Source organism: Podarcis tiliguerta (genome assembly GCF_965153285.1).
Source record: "Podarcis tiliguerta genome assembly, chromosome: 2".
In the NCBI taxonomy this organism is placed as follows: Eukaryota; Metazoa; Chordata; class Lepidosauria; order Squamata; family Lacertidae; genus Podarcis; species Podarcis tiliguerta.
Window position 1 is genome coordinate 70,958,125 of NC_139535.1, and position 6,051 is coordinate 70,964,175.

General features: G+C 45.4%; 1 long non-coding RNA gene across 3 annotated transcripts; it reads right to left on the reverse strand.

The window, feature by feature from the left end:
• Nucleotides 1-652: 652 nt before the first annotated feature.
• LOC310671289 lies at nt 653-5,794 on the reverse strand. 3 transcript variants are annotated; one of them, XR_014507942.1, is made up of 5 exons: nt 5,694-5,794; nt 4,529-4,752; nt 3,399-3,478; nt 3,211-3,297; nt 653-939 (listed from the first exon to the last, which is right to left on the reverse strand). It is a non-coding gene; the product is annotated as an uncharacterized lncRNA (long non-coding RNA). The 3 variants fall into 3 exon arrangements; XR_014507944.1 differs by lacking the exon at nt 653-939 and having other exon boundaries at nt 3,127-3,297; XR_014507943.1 differs by lacking the exons at nt 653-939; nt 3,399-3,478 and having other exon boundaries at nt 3,127-3,297.
• Between the last annotated feature and the right edge of the window lie 257 nt (nt 5,795-6,051).

Here is a 6,051-nt window from a genome sequence, read left to right on the forward strand (position 1 = left end):
CAGTTCAGGGTAGGAGAGGGGTGGGGAAGCTGCTGCCCATTCTCCCCCTGCTCTCCACTATTGGGTCAGGCCTGAACCGGCAGCGGAGGCGAAGCTGCTGTGGCTGGATGCACCTCACTGTGCCTGAGGTAGGATGCTCTCTACCGTTGGGGTAGATGTGACCCGGTGGCAACTGGATGTGAGGCACCATGCAGCCAAGGAGGGTGGGCAACAGCATGGCAGCCGACTCGCCTGCTCTCCACTGCTGGGTCAGACCTGACCCGGCATTGGAGCTGCTGCAGCCAGGCCTGCCTTGCCATGGCTGAGGAGGGCTGCTCTCCACCGCTGGGTCAGAACAGCTGCTGCCACAGGGCGCAAGGTGTGCCATGGCCAAGGAGGGTGGATGGCAGCGCTCTTGCCCACTTGTCTGCCCAGGCCTGAACTGCGGGGGGGGGGGGTGTCAGAGCTGAACCAGCGCCGCAGCCAAGCCGTAGCTCCTTCTGGAGCAGAGCCTGCTTTGGGGATGCCTATTCGCAACCCCTCTCAAAATTGCACCCAGGGCCATGGCCCCCACGGACCCCCACACTACGCCTCTGCCTTCCACTGAATGCCTCCTCCCACCCCCAGCACAACCATTTGGGAAGACAGACAGAGAGTCTATGAATAGCAAATATGTATCAAGAATACATTTATTTCAGAAAGCCCCCTAGGGTTTTTTCCCTCTCCTTTGCAAGAGATAAAAGACAAAAGGCAGAGAAATCAAACAATAGCATGACAGTAATTTGTTTTCTGCTTTCCCCCAGAGACTCTTTCTTCAGGTATTTAAATGGTGCCTTTTGGTGCTCAAGGCTGTGGATGCAGTATCTCTCAGATGTGAAAAATTCCCTTTCAAAATGCAAAACTATGCTGGGAAAAAATGTATTCTGTTCGCATATGTTGTTTTCTTGTTACTGATGGAGACTGAGAAGAAAAAAAGAAAGCAAAGCAAAAACCCTTCGTGTAATTTATTTTTTCATACAAAGCCACATTTCAATGGAACTTAATCACCACCTTATGCATTTAGGGTGGGTATAAACTTTATATTTTCTGTGTTTGGTCTTATTATATATAAAAATATATTTGAAAAGCAACATAGTTCACTGTTTATTAACCATGCGTAACTATAACTGAGCTTTATATTTTCTAGTTTTGCTTGTGTACATATAATTTATTCTCCAACAGACACACTTATTTTTGCTCCACTGAAATCACCAGGTGCATGAATTTACTATTGCGTTGCTGCATTCTTCTAGTCAGGACAAGGGGTGCAAAGTTATTTGCTACAGTATTGATGTAGCAACCATTCATTTCATATGAAAATTACAGAAATCACTGTAGAAAATACAGAGATGAAAAACCAAGGGTTGATTCCCCCTTCCCCACATTTATAACAGTTGTGAGTGGACTCAGGAAAATTGCTTTGGCTGTTATGACTTGCAGGGGGAAGTGAAAGCCAAAGTGACTCTCTAGATTTAAGGATATTTCAAAGGTGGGAGTTCTTGCACCACACCACGGAGATACAATATGTGTATAGTTCTGCTTCAGAAAAAGTCCAAAAAGAGGAAGCACGAGTTACTTGTACATCTCATTTCTCACACAATTTAGGGCACATTCACAGCAAACATTTAAAGCACTTTGATACCACTTTAAGCAGCCGTGGCCTCCCCCAAAGAATTATGGGAACTGTTGTTTGTTAAGGGTGTTGAGAGTTGTTAGGAGACCACTATTCCCCTCACAGATCTATAATTTCCTGAGTGGCTTAATGGACTATCCATCTTCACAGGGAACTCTGAGAACTGTAGGTCTGTGAGGGAAACAGGGGTCTCCTAACAGCGCTTAGCACTCGTATCAAACCACAGCTCCTGGAACCGTGCTGTTTACCTCAGGGGGCAATTCATCAGTTCTTCAGCAGATAAACTACCCACAAAGGATATAGAAGCAAGGGCAACTTGTGCATGAACTGCTTTTCCCAAGGCATTTGCTATCTGCTATGTCTTGCTTCAAAACAGCTGGGTACACATGCACTGAGCTGAAAGTATGAAACATACGCATATCAGTCAAAATGGCATCCTGCCTTTTGGTGGGGGTGGGTTTGCCTCCCTCTTGGGGGAAAGCAGACTTAAGTTGGTCTCTGGGTTGATCTAGGGCCATGTAGGTCTGTGGACCTTCCTATTTAAGGTTGCCCCACCTCCTCTTTTCCCTTTGCAGCTTCCTCCCTCCCTTTATAGCAGACTTTCTCAACCACGGGTCCCCAGATGTTGTTGGACTACAACTCCCATCATTCCACTGGTATGGCCAGTGGTCAGGGGTGATGAGAGTTGTAGTTCAATAACATCTGGCGACCAAAGGTTGAACTGTAATTTGGCCATTGGCTACCTGCATTTGGTACTTGGGGCTTCTTATTTCCACTTACTTCACACTGTAGAGCATCTTGGGTCGATGTGGTATTATTTGAATGTTTGGCATTCAGTGTGGACAGGTAAGGAAAGGTAAGATCTGACTTTTATGCCACCCTGAGGCGTTATTGGGATGGGGGGGCACTGTTATCACCGAGAGCTGGTGACTTGTGAAGTTCTTAGATGTTCTCTTGGGGCCACAGTGAATGCTGGACAGTGGGGTACAAGTACACAGGTTGGCATTCATATACACAAATAGGAACAATTTCTCTCTATCCATGTCTGCAGAGCACATAACCCGATAGTTTACATGCCGATGGGTGAGGGACGATTCCCTCATACAAAAGCATGCATCCCCCTGCCCACACTTATTTGTTTGCTAATTGGCAGATCCTCTAATTGGTTATATTTTAATATGCATAACCTTTCCCCCACATAATAAAGTGTCTTGAGTCTTCTTTCTGAAAGTGAGGGAAATAAGTGTTTACCTGCTCACCTAGTATGAAAACAGCTGTTGCTGTGTTTGTTAATTAATTGCTGCTAGAGCTAATCCATCATTAAAAGTTATTGCCAAATCCATCAATACAATTTGTCCCAGGCCTTCATTTCAACCACTGGCTACAAAAGCAACAAGACTTGATTTTAGTAATTGTTTAATTTGTTACTTCACAGATACAAAGCCATTCCATCTAATAATGAAATAGCCCCATCAAATCAATCAATCAGAGCACAACTGAAGTTGTGGGGTTGTACACCTGACAGCAGACCAAATGGCACTTAGTAAATTCAATCTTACATGCAAATTCTTGAAGGGGTGAAATTACTTGCACCTTCTGGCACCTTCTGCTGCTACACAGGAACCTCACCCATTCAGGGGAGGCAGCTGAAAGTAAAGGATGGAAAATGCAAGGTAACAAGATAGCAAAAAGAGGGGAGATTAGGAAAGTATAATTAAAAAACTATGATAATAATAGATCAAGCTGCCACAAAAGGTTATGAGGATACAATGTGGGGAGGCATGTATGTCACCGTGAGCTCCTTGGAGGAAGAGCAGTATCAGATATCTTAAATAATAATAGAAATGAGCAAGCGCCATTTAAAATAGTCATCTTGAAACAGCACCATTGCAACAGTACTGCTGGCACTGAAAGTTAATGACTAAAAATGGTGGCAGAATGGACGTGGGCTGGGTGTGTCAGAACCCACAGCATCTGATCCTGGTCTGTGTCAGAGAGACGTACATCTTGGCTAACTCTGCTTAGAGCAGAAATGAATAATGATTCTAAAATACATTGATCAAATCAAAGCCATTCTTTTCTTGAATGAAGATTCACATCTGGACCAACAGAATGGCTGCAATTTGTTCAATTTCAGATTTGCCTTGAAAATTTGCCATTCTCTAGTCATACTTCTTCACAATTAGTGTCAAAAATTAGCAGTATCTTTGCTTAAGGGACATAAACTCAATTTCATACAATTAGAACAGCACCAAAGCTCTCCTCAACCCCCTCCCTCAAGTAAATGCTTTTGAAATGCTTCAGGCTTTCGTCATGGCATCAAGATGCAAGAATACAAATAAGTTATTGTAGGGAATCTTGATTAAAGCCAAATGCCGTCCAATTATTTATCTGTTGCCCAAATCCTGTCCTTAAATACTTGGCGATGCTTTTGTGTTTCTGGTGACTGTGATTAAAATTCGCTATAGCGATGCCTGAAAGAGCTTGATGCATTCATTTTAAAGCTCAGTGACATATTTTTGATCACAAATAACAAAGGTCTCACAAAGGAATCGTGTGCATTTAGAGGGTGTTAATTGCTCTTCATCAATCTCTCTCCTTTTTTTACGCTCTATTGTCTCCCTGTGAAATGTGCATCGGTGCAAACAGGCAAGCACAAAGAGAGAAACTGCACCACTTCTAAATTTTCTTTCTGGGTAAATGATGTGGCGAGTCTGGCTTGAGCTCACACATTTGGCCAAGACTTTTCAAATCCAGACGCGATAACTACAGTGGACCTTGTGTTACTCCAGCAATGAAGGGTGTGTGTGTGGATACCACATAGTAGGAGGCAGGCAGAGATAGCGGGAGGAGTAGAAGGAGCAACATCTTACTGACCTCCCATAAAACCTCTGCTGGATTCCACCAGCTAGCAGCCATATCATCTACACTTCACCTGAAGGAACAGGTTCATTGTCTGGCAGTGCTCCTGGATTCCAACTTCTCACCAGAGTCTCAAATGGTTTCTGTGGCTAGGAGTGCTTAGGGTGATTCAGCAGTTACAGCCATCCCTCAGTTGGGATAGCCTGGCCTCAGTTGTCCATGGTCTGGTGAACTCTCACCTGGTTTTGATTTTAGTCATTATTAGACAGAGTGGCTGTATATATTTGAAGTAAATTAAAAGTGAGCCTTAATGGTGCTAGGGTAAGTAGAATAAATCAATCAGAGCCTAGCACTACCGAATTGGATCCTCTGTTCCACTAAAAACAGGAGAAAAGGGTCAGTGTTTCTCATCCAGCCCTTTTGGAGATGGGCACAACACTGTGGTTGGTTGTGGCAGATAGATGGTATTCCAACAGTGTAGGCTGGGCATGTGGAAGGGAAGTGGGATGATCCTCCCACCTACTTGTGTTCCATGTGCCAATTGTGCCTTGAAGCACAGACCTCATGCCTGTATACTAGGGACTGTGCACAGAACCTCCAATCTGTCCTTTAGCTCCAAATTGTGGCCCCACATGCAGGAAGCCCCTTGAGCAGGAGGAGCAGCCAACATCCCACAAGATTGCGTCCTCTGCTAGTAAGCATGGTGCTCTTTCATGGGCAGGGTATTGGAAGGAGAAGCCAGGGAGGAAAGCCCACAGCCTATATCCAAGCCCAAAGCCCTGCCAAAGGCACCCTCCACTCCTATCTTCTCCCAGAACGTTGCAGCTGGTAAGGTAGATACCTCCAACTTTTTTGAGATATCCCAGATAGGACTTACCCCTCCAAATTTTAGGGGGTGCTATGGCCTACTGACTCTATGTTGGGCATCTAGAAAGCACCTCCCCTGGACTCCTTTAACGGAGTATCCCCGATTCCCTGAAGCAGGGGGTGGGTGGGCTGCCAACCCTGCCCCTGCCTAGACTAAGGGCTGAATCCAATGCATTATCTGCCAACAAGTTGTGACAATTGCTATGAGGTAGGCAAAACTCTCAATTTGCCTGCCGTCAAATTCCTCCCTGGCTCCAAATATGACAACTGAATATTTCCATAGCAAGGTCATACACAGAATCTGCCTGCCCACCTGCAGGCAGGGCCATATGCTACATTGGATGGGAGGGTGGGGAATTCAGCTTTGACAGAGCCGGCAAGTCCCATCGAGGCATCTTTATAAGCCCAGTGAAGACCAAGAGCTGAAGTCTTCACTCAGGTCCACCACGAAAACCTGCCCAGCTCCTGTGTGCCTGTGATAGGTTTGTTCAAATGCAGCTTGCCTGTGATAGGTCTGTTCAAATGCAGCTTGATTGTGATAGGTCTGTTTGAATACAAGTCTCCCAGCAACCTACATGGCCAGAGCAGGATGGAGTGTTGTGTCCCAATGGTTGTGCAGGGTTGGAAGTTCATCCCAGGCTCAGACAGCGGTTGTGCAAGGCCGCAATAGT